The sequence below is a fragment of the Pinus tabuliformis genome, chromosome J (genome assembly GCF_031772625.1).
Source record: "Pinus tabuliformis cultivar Carrire ecotype Pingquan chromosome J, CPIR1, whole genome shotgun sequence".
NCBI lineage: Eukaryota > Viridiplantae > Streptophyta > Pinopsida > Pinales > Pinaceae > Pinus > Pinus tabuliformis.
The window spans coordinates 444,670,436-444,681,646 of NC_142295.1; positions in this window are offsets into that span (position 1 = coordinate 444,670,436).

Below are 11,211 nucleotides of genomic sequence, written 5' to 3' on the forward strand. Positions count from 1 at the left end.
TTCATATCCTTGTATTAGTTTTGATAATATTCCATAACAAAGTTCTTGTAGGTGTTGATCTTGACCACCAGTTTTGTCAAGGTAGGAGAGATTAATCTTTTCTCTACCACTTTTGTCAAGCTATCAAATTTCTTTCTTATTCCATAGACTCCAACTGCGAGATAAAAAAAAAAAAAAACACACATCAAGTTTGTTTACCCCAACACGCCAACAAGTAGGAAGTCCCAACTATATAATATAAGAAAGTAGTAGGTATCCCAAAGGCTTGAAGGAGATCTATGGAAAGAAGTGACCATTGTCAGAAGCCTTCCAATCAATATATAAATATCTAAATGTAGATTTATTATTATTTGGATTAGAAATCTTCAATTAAATAATAAAATTTAATTATGTCTCTCCCAATCTAAATTGCTTATTAGCATAATTCACTACCTTCATACGTCTTGCATTTTTTAACAACATTGTAACATGTGGATTAATTTCCTTTTTGGTGCACAATCTCCACTAAATTGCTTATCAGCATAATTCACTACCTTCATACGTCTTGCATTTTTTAACAACGTTGTAACATGTGGATTAATTTCCTTTTTGGTGCACAATCTCCACCTTTTAGGACAATATGGTGCATGACCCAACCCCTACAGATTATTATGACAAACTAAGAATAACAAAGAAGATGAAAGGTTGTACAAACCAGCATTTTTTTCAAACAACTAATCCAACATCAGTACCTTAACTTTTTCATGAAGATATCATATTGAGAACGTTTGAAAAATGGTGGGAAATATAGGCAGCGACTATCTCTCTTCTCCGAAGGTGATGCAGAAAGAGTGATAAGATTTCATTGTTTTGTTTTTTTTGTTAAATAAAAAAAACAAATATTAATGGAGATATTGATATTTTTTACTAAATATTGTGAAGTGACTAAATGTATTTTTAACCATTCACCTTAAGATGTTTTTTACAATATAATTTCTTAAGTCTATGTAATATCTTCATTATCATAAAAACCAACTGTAGACCCGGAATTAAGATGGATCTAAGCTGGTAGAATTCCCCCTTTAAATAGTCTATGCTCACATGAATACCATGGTATTACCATGGGTCAATACCATGGGTTATCATAAACCTAGAGCTTAAAAACTACTATTAGTAATTTATAAAAATTAATAAAATTAATAATTAATTTTTTTTTTTAGTTTTTTTTTTAATATAACCAAGTTGAAATGTTTAAGTGGCATTAAATTATAAGATCCATTTTTACTCTTGATCTACCAAGCCCCGAGAGGGATCAAATATTTTTTTACTCTATGTTAGTTTGCATATCACGATATTTGATCCCTCTCGCGGTTTAGTAGATTCAGAGTAAAGATGGATCTATGCTAGTCTAATTCCTCCCTTTAAATAGGCTACATTCCACATGAATACCATGGGTCAATACCTTGTGCCATATTTATTTTTATTAATACTAATATTAGGGTTAATAATGTCTTTTTGCATGGTATTAATAATAATTTGGCCCATGGTATTTGACCCATAGTATTTAGCCCATAGGCTTCACCTAAATATAACACATTTTTTGAGTGTTTGTAAATATAAGGCGACTTATGGAGTAAATATAAAAAAATGTTTTATTTATTTACCATATGTCTCGTTTATTTATATTTTTATTAATTTACCATTTCTCTTTTATAAATATGGTATTTGGCCCATAGGATTCACTTAAATAAAACCTATTTTTTGAGCCTTCTTAAATAGAAAGAGGTTTATGGACTAAATATAAAAAGAGGTTTTATTTATTTACCATACTTCTAGTATATTTATATTTTTATTTATTTACCATACATTTGGAGTAAGTATAAAAAGTGGTTTTATTTATTTACGATACCTCCCTTTATTTATATTTTTATTTATTTACACCCTTGCGTGTTCGTAAATATAAGGTGACTTCTGGAGTAAATATAAAAAATGTTTTATTTATTTACCATACCTCTCGTTTATTTATATTTTTATTAATTTACCATACCTCTTTTATAACTATGGTATTTGGCAGGAAGCTGAGAAAGAATAGAGAGATGGCTCGCACAACGCAGACAGCCCGGAAGTCGACTGGTGGGAAGGCACCGTGGAAGTAGCTTGCAACGAAGGCTGCTCGGAAGTCTGCCCCGGCGACAGGAGGAGTGAAGAAGCCTCACAGATTCAGGCCCGGCACCGATGCCCTCCATGAGATCCGAAAGTACCAGAAGAGCACTGAGCATTTGAAAAGGAAGCTCCCCTTCCAGCGCCTGGTGAGGGAGATTGCCCAGGATTTCAAGACCGATATGAGGTTTCAAACTGTTGTCGTCATTCTGCAATCGGAGGAGAGGAGCTTCCTAGGACTAGATCAAAGCTTTCTCATAGTTGGGTGAATCGATCTTGGGCCTCAGGCAGTGCTAAATCCTGGATCTGGAAAAAGAACTATCCTTTTTGCTGCGGATCCTTCTTTCCACAGATCAGCCGCAGATGGGCTCCTCAAAGCAAGGTAGATCCACGGCTATGTTGATGAGATCAAGGTTCTACATAGATCTGATGCAAATTTGGATGGGCTGGATCTGGTAAGTATCGAAGCCACTGTAGTGGAAAGGGATGACCACAAAACTGGCTCCTGGTCGCAGATCGCCAGCTATGATGAGATAACTCCCAAGCATTTTCAAATTTTCATCAAAATGCCCATGGGGAATACAACATTGATCTGGGCTTACGCTACAAACAGTGTAACAGATTTGAAAAATAACATTGCCAATCAGATCGGCTACCCAACTGGCAAGAAACACTTATTAACAACGGGCAGATCGCTACAAGACTTCAGATCCATAAAGGATTACAACGTCAAACCAGGATCTACAATCATTCTCAATATGAGACTACGAGGAGGTGCAACAACAAGCAAATCAACAGAAGGAGGAAGCAGATCCAAATCAAATCACAACCCAGATCTACACCAGCAGCACAGAAGTGAAGGAACATCTTACAAGAATATTTTACAAGGGGGGAAAGCTTCTCCAACAACTCCAAAGCAGGTTGGATCAGAACCAAGTCCATATATAGTGGAGCAAATGCAGCATACACCAAAACTAACAATCGATACAACAGAAGCTGAGAAGGTATGTAACAGCTATGAAAAGCTAGCCATAATTTGTCGTTTCAACGGATTCTGGCCCAAACCCTTGGATCTATTCCATTGGATACTCACGAAATGGTCTTTGGACTGTGAGATCCATCTCTATTCCAAAGGGTTTTTTATAGTTAAATTTCAATCATCAGAAGTGAGAGACCTTGTGATTCAGGAAGGACCTTGGTTCTGGGGATCTTCGGGTCTCTTTATCACTCCATGGTTCCCGGAATTTGATGCAAATACTTTCATTGTATCTAGGATGCCCGTTTGGGTTCGTCTTCATAATCTCCCTATCCATTTCTAGGACCAAAAGGTACTTGCAAGCATAGGCAACACCATAGGCAGATATATCAAAATGGATACACAAAGAATAGATGAAAGAATTTTTACTTTCGCACGCATATGTGTGGAAGTAGACCTCAGTAAAGGATTACCGAGAAGCATAAAACTGAAACACAAAGATCGCAGCTGGATGTAGTCATTAGATTATGAAAACACAGCTTTCAGGTGCAGAATATGTCGGCAAACTGGACACCTCCAAAATACATGTCTAGAATACAAAAAGAACAACCGCAGAAAGAAGAGAATCGACAATCAACAAACGGGATGGAAAATTACCCATTCAGATTCGGACGAGGAGGAAGAATATGAAGACGAAGAACCCGTTCCAAATGAAAACAACCAAACAGAAACTCAAAAGACTCCTACACAAGAGCTTATGGAATCACAATTTGGAAAGAATTCAAATTCAATGGAAATAAGTGGAACCAAAAGGTAGCATTCATCAGACACCTCTGATTCAGACAATGAAAATCCCCGACCCGACGATGAAAATCCACTTCAAATTGTACCCATAATTCTGTCCCAAGGAGAATGGTGAAAGGTCAAGAAGAAAAAGGGGAGGAAGTCATGATTCCCCCAAATGTCAGCTCTTTTTTTATCGTTGTGGTCTTTTTCTCTTGAAGTTTTGTCTTTATTTTTCTTTTTATTTTTGTGTGCTCACCACCTTTGACAAGCACTGGCCCGAAATTTCCTCATATGAGGAGGCCGTGCATCTGCTCAGTGGTTTCTTTAAATGTTTGGCTGGACTGAATGTTCTCATCCAGTGAGCTCTATGATCAATAAGTTATAGAGCAAATCAAATGCCTCAACATATACTATGTAACTTTTTATCCTGGTAATAAAAAGTTTGATTTTTTCTTTGGAAAAAAAGAACTATGGTATTTGGCCCATAGGATTCACTTAAATAAAACCTCTTTTTTTAGCCTTCTTAAATAGAATGAGGGATATGGACTAAATATAAAAAGAGGTTTTATTTATTTACCACACCTCTAGTTTATTCATATTTTTATTTATTTACCATACCTTTGGAGTAAGTATAAAATTATGTTTTATTTATTTACCATACCTCCACTTTATTTTTATTTTTATTTATTGGGACTAAATACAACCTCCCAAACCAAAAAATGGGCAATTGCAAACAATTTAACATTGCAAAGCAGAAAATCAGGCGATTGTAATTGAATATAACCTCCCAAACTAGGTGAATCGGGTCAAATGAGTTTTTTCATAATTTGTCTACCCCTTTGTTTTGGGCTAAAATGAAAAAAATAATTATTTTTAAATAAAAGTTGAGCTAAATATATGAAATGGGTGTTTTATAAAAATTTCGCCCCTCTAAAATGAAAAACCCCTTAAATTTCGCTATTGGGCTAATATTTGCCCCTAAAATTTACCATGGTTTTGGGGCAAAAGCCCAAGTTTTGTTGTATAAAGATGTAAAGTCTCCGCAAATTGTGGTCACGGAGTGTGTAGTTCGTTAAAGAATCATAAAGGGTTTTACCCTTCTTTATGTAAGTTGAGTCAGCTTTTTGAGGATCTACCCTTGGTCCGCAGACCATGGGATGGTATAAATAGGTGTGTCTTAGGATGTCGAAGGCAAGTAATGAAGTTTTGTCTATGGGAGAAGTCTAGAGAGTTAGCGAAGAAGAGTAGGAAGAAAGGCTCTGCAACTGTGTGCGTAGAGGCCTAGAATAGAGTCCACAGCTGAGTGCGCAGACCCCTACAGCTGAGTGCGCGGGGAAGTTTGAGTCTGTAAGATGAACTCAATATTATTAAAGAATATTGTTGCAGAAATACTCGTGTTTATCTCTTTACTTTTGTTTATATGAATGTGTTTTATGTTGTGATGGTTTTATGAAATAATGATGTATTGATGTTCGACTTTACAGATTTATATTTTTATATGAACGAAATTAATGTTGACTATTTACACGAAGATTATCTTGTTGTATGTTGAAGTTATCGAAAACTTAGGTCGATCTGAATAATTGTTGGATTAAGAGTAATCTTTGATGCGCTTAAGTAGCTGATTAGTATGTTCAAGGTTTGTGAAAGATAGCCGTATACCTTCACAAAGGTCTAGAGGCTGATTAATGGGAGTTATATCGATAAGCCATAAAGTCTTATCAATCTACGCGAAAGCGGATTTAGGGCACAAAATGACATCACGCTGATATCTAGGTGCAGAAACTTGGTTCTAGCATCCGCCAATGCTGGTTTGGGTGAGAATTTAGTCGGCTCTCCATGGATTGATGCCGAAAGGGACAGTAGTGTAGGGATTTGTTTGGCGCAAATAACTCTGAACCTGGGTGAGGACCCACTAAGCGAACAACGTCCTACCAAGTCTCTGAACTAGGACTATAATTGTCCCACTGGACCTTAACTTGGTCCACTAATCATCGTCTAAGCTACAAAGTTCGTTGGTCTATTTATGCGAACTGGTTCAGCCATTACTGTTCCCTCATCCGAAACCTGCAAATGACCAAAATCAGTAACATGCGAAGGATCTGAAATATAATGATGCAAAAAAAAAAATATGAAACACATCATGCATATGCGCTAAAGATAGAGGTAAGGCAAACTTATATGCTACCGACCCTTTCCTTTCTAAGATTTGAAAAGGTCCCACAAACCGTGGAGACAATTTTTCTCCCTTTCCAAATCTTATAGAGATTTTTTGGGGCCTTACTCTCAAGAACACCCTATCTCCCACTTCATAACTTTGATCTACTTGATGAGCATCAACATAGATCTTTTGTCGATATTATGCTTCTTTTAGCCTCACCCTAATCATAGTCATTTGTTCTTCCATCTCTTGCACCATTCTAGTCCTATTAATACTCGGTCCTCTAGTTGGTCCCAACTGAGAGGTGTTCTGCAAGGTCTTCCGTATAAGAACTCAAATGAAGCCATCTTGATGGAACTCTGATAACTATTATTGTAAGCAAATTCCACAAGGGGTAAAAACTCCTCTAATCTCTTTTGTTGGTCCATCACATACATCCAGAGCATGTCTTCGAGGATTTGGTTAGTCCTCTCTATTTGCCCATCTGTCTTTAACGAGTTTCACTGTCGCTAAACTCGTTAAAACATAGCAACAGGTTTTCCTGAAGGCAAATTATAGAACAAGCATATGTTATCCTCCTCAAGCTTAACAAAAATAAAGAGGTATTGGTCAGCAATGACTGGGGAAAAAGGGAAGAAAACTTGAAAACTTTATGGTAGTAGGTCGCTCTTGAACATGACACTTTCACTTCATCTCCATGATTGAGTTGGGTTGGGTTATTTCGTTCACCGGTTGTCTCACCATTGGTCTTTCACACCATCCATCTTTTGGGGTTAACACTACCAATTCATCTCAGTGTTGTTGATATGTTCAAGAGAAGTCATTCAGTTGAGAATTCACCATCCAGTTAATGTCTCATCCACTGCAATACCTTCAACCTTCATTTTTCATGACCGCCATTCCTGAACCTTGTGTCATTAGATCGTTTTCACCTCCAGAAAATCATTTGCTTTGTTTCATGTCGTATATGTGGGATATATTAAGGCCCTCCTATGACAAGTCACTTCTTGTTGACATTAGCTCATTATCCAAGAAGTTGACTTAGAAACAACCCTTTCAGTGCTTTGAATCTTGCATGCCTCAATGGCAAGTTTCTCACTTCCGGTGATAGGTTGACATCAATGGCCTTCGACTGAAATATTTTGCGTGGTGTTCGACATCGAATCGTATATTCACACCATGTGAATTGTACTGTAGTAGCTTGAGGGTCATCATCATTATCGGTGATTCCTCTCGCGTCTGTTAACAGCTCACATTATTGGCTGGTAATCAGGCGATGTCTTTCCATGTTCGACTTTAGAACATCTCTTCACATGGATTGACTTGTACAATGGGCGAAGATTGAATGAGTTTGAAGACACCGGATCTAGTTTCATCCATTCAGGCTATGATATATTCAGGGATATAAAAACATCAAATACAGTACAAAGGAGCTACATAGATGGTCATCCTAACCAAGGATGATGACTCTACATCTGAAGAATCACCAATCTGCACCTGCGGACGACTATCTGATCTATGTACAGGAAATGAATTTATAAAGCTAAGCATGGGGATGCCCACCTCAACTAGATCATGAAAATTATATTATGATGATGTATTGTATTGTATCTTATATAGGTCACTTTCCAGTTTCGAAACCTCGGATCCTCATGATAAAGCATTTCACCCGATATCAAGATTTACGACTTCATGCTTTAGGGGAAAACTGTTATAGACATATTGGGGCACTTCAACCCCAAACTTATATGTCAATAAACTAGGGCTCATCAAGCCCTAAAAGAGTTGTTTTATACCCTAAAAGAACATGGTCATCTGATTACATCATTCCCCAAAAGTTCCACCTAAAAAACCATCTAGAAATGGCCTAAACTGAACCATACTGACTGCTACACTGGCCAGGTGTGATGCATATTGAGTGATACACTGCTCAGGTGTGATGCATACTGTTTGGGCCTTCTATAGGGTGCGATGGGCGAGGATGGACAAATGTCCGAGATAGTTTGCTAGGTGGTTGCTCATGGAATCTTCTAGAAACCTCTCCTATGACACTTGCCTCTCTGAATTCGCCCAAGGATGAGTAAGAGATCTAAACTTCAGTTATCTCTCCTCTTGTGGAACCAAATGTAACAAGTGGAATGACACTAATCAAAACCCAGAGATGACTCACACCCTTGCACACATCTATAAATGGATCCCTCATCTAAGAGATCCAGAGGCTGGAATATTGTGAATTGCAAGGAAGTGCTGATAGTTTGTATTTGAGGAAAGAGCATTGTATTGTTGGTGTGATCTTGCTATTTCATGAGGTGAAGAGGGATTGATGCTGGGAGGATGATGCTGGATTAGACAACTAGGTTGTAATTCTCCCTTCTATTTAATAAAGTTCTTCAAGTTTTCTTCCATATGATTGTGCAATTGTGAATGTTATCATTTGTGAATGCTATTGTATGTTCATTATATATCTAATTCTATAATGCTTATGATATAATAGATCAAGATGCTTTGATGGTTCTATGCTACTATGTTTCTATAGGTACTCTCCAAGTGGGATAAGTATGGGGAGGAGTTGCAAGCTCTGTCAAGGGGGAGAGAGATTAAGTAAGGGATTAAGCGGAAGTTCTAGGTTGGTTCCATTGTCTTTCTCTTATTTATTATACGTAGAAGAAATTGTGAATTTCTTTAAACTGTGGATTCTAGGGTAGCTGCCAAACCTAGAGGTCTAGTTGCTCGAAAAGACACTAGTTTTCCCAGAAACACCTCCCCCTCTCCCCCCTTCCCCTCTCTCTAACTCTCCCTCCCTTCCTGTCTCTCTCTCTCTCTCCCTACCTCTCCCTCCCTCCCCGTTTGCTGCTCCCCTCTCTCTCTCTCTACCTCCCTCTCTCTCTCTCTCCCCTTCCCTCTCCCTCTTCCTCCCCTACCCTCCCACCTCTCCCTCCCTCTCACTCTCCCTACCCCCCTCTCCCTCCCTCTCGTTCTCTCTTGCCCCCTCTCCCTCCCTCTCTCTCGCCCCCCCTCCCTCGACCTCCCTTCCTCCCCCTCCCCCTCACTCCCCCGCCCTCCCTCTCTCTCTCTCTCTCTTCATCCATCCCTCTCTCTCTCCCTCTCCCTCTCCCCCCCTCGCTCTCTCTGCCCCCCTCTCCCTCCCTCTCTCTCGCCCCCTCCCCCCGCCTCCCTCCATCCCCCTCTTCCCCTATCTCTCTCTCTCCCTCTCCCTCTGCCTCTCTCTCCCTCTCCCCCCCTCTCCCTCCCTTTGCCCCCCTCTCCCTCCCTCTCGCTCTCTCCCCCTCCCCCACTCTCTCTCCCCCCCCTTTCTCTCTACCTCTCTCTCTCTCCCTCTCCCTCTCCCCCCTTCTCCCCTCCATCTCTTTGGCCACCACTATCCTACCCTCCTTCCCTCTCACTCCCTCTCCCCCCCTCATCCCCCCCGTCTACCTCCCTCTCTCTTGCCCCCCCTTTCACCACTCGCCCTCCCTCCTCCCTGCCTCCCCCTCTCCCCCTCACCCTCCCCCTCTCCCCCCCTCGCTTGGGCTCCCCCTTCCTCCCTTTCTCTCGCACTCTCTCTCACCCCCCCCCTCTCACACCCTCTCTCTGCCCCCCTCCCTTCCTCCCTTCCCCCTCACTCCCTCCCTCCCTCTCCCTCTCTCTCCCTCTCCCCATGTCCCTCCATCTCCCCCCCTCTCTCTCACCCCCCACTCACTCCCTCCCCCTCCCCCTCGCCCTCTCTTCCCTCCCTTTCCCACCATCTCCCTCCCTCTCTCTCCCCGCCTTTGCTTCCCTCTACCACCCTCTCCCTCCCTCTGTTGCCCCCCTTCTACCTCCCCCTCCCCGCCTTTGCTTCCCTCTACCACCCTCTCCCACCCTCTCCCTCCCTCTGTCGCCCCCCCTCTACCTCCCCCTCCCTCCCTCTCTCTGCCCTCCCCTCTCTTGCCCACCCTCCCTTTGTCCCCCCCCCCCCTCTACCTCCCTCTGTCCCCCCCCCCCTCTACCTCCCTCTGTCCCCTACCCCTCCCTCTTCCCCTCTCCCCTACCCCTTTCGCTCCCTCCCTCTCCCATCCCCCTCTCCCTCCCTCTCTCTCAACCCCCTCTCCCCCCCTCTCTCTCCCTCTTGCTCTCTCTGCCCCTCTCTCCCTCCCTCCCCTTTCCCCTCTTCGCCCCCCTCTCTCCCCCTCTACCCCCATCCCTCCCTCTCACTCCCTCTACCCCCTTGCCTCACCCATTCTCCCTTCCTCCCCCTCCCCCTCCTTCCTCCCTCCCCCTCCCTACCTCCTCCGCCCTCCTCCCCTCTCCCTCCTTCCCTCTCTCTCTCTCTCTCTCTCTCTCTCTCCCCCCCCCTCTCTCCCCCCTCTCCCTCTCGCTCTCTCTCTACCTCCGTCCCGCCCTCCATCTCCCTCTCTCTCCCTCCCCCGCTCTCCCTCCCTCACCCTCCCCCGCTCTCCCTCCCTCACCCTCCCCCGCTCTCCCTCTCCCTCCCTCCCTCTCGCTCCTCTCCCTGTCCCTCTCCCCCCCTTCCCTCCCTATCCCTCCCCCTTCCTCCTTCCCTCTCCCTGTGCCCCCTTTCCCTCACCCTCCCTCTACCCTCCTCCCTCTCCTCCCCTCTCACTCTCTCTCTCGCTCTCTCTCCTCGCCCCCCTTGCTCCCTCTCCCTCCCCTCCCTCAATCTCCCTCCCTTCCTCAATCTCCTCCCCCTCTTTGTCCCTTTCCCTCCCTCTCCCTCACCCCCCTCACTCCCTCTCCCTCCCCCCCTCTTCCTCCCTCCAGCTTGCTCCCTCTCCCTCTCCCCTCTTCCCTCTCCCTCCCCTCTCCCTCCCTCTCTCTACCTCTCCCCCACTCTCTCTCCCTCCCTCTCTCTCTCCCCCTCTCCCTCCCCCTCTCTCTCTTTCTCTCCCTCTCTCTCTCTCTCTCTATATTCCTCCCTCTCCCTCCCTCTCTCTATATCCCTCCTTCTCCCTCCCTCTCTCTACCCCCCTCTCCCTCCCTACCTCCCTCTCCCTGTCCCCCCTTCCCCCCCACCCTTCCTCTACCCTCCCTCTCCTCCTCTCCCCTCTCTCCCCCCCCTCTCTCTCGCTCTCTCCTTCTCTCCCTCACCCCCTCTCCCTCCCCCCCTCTCTATCCCTCTCCCTCTCACCCTCTCTTTCCCCTCTCCCTC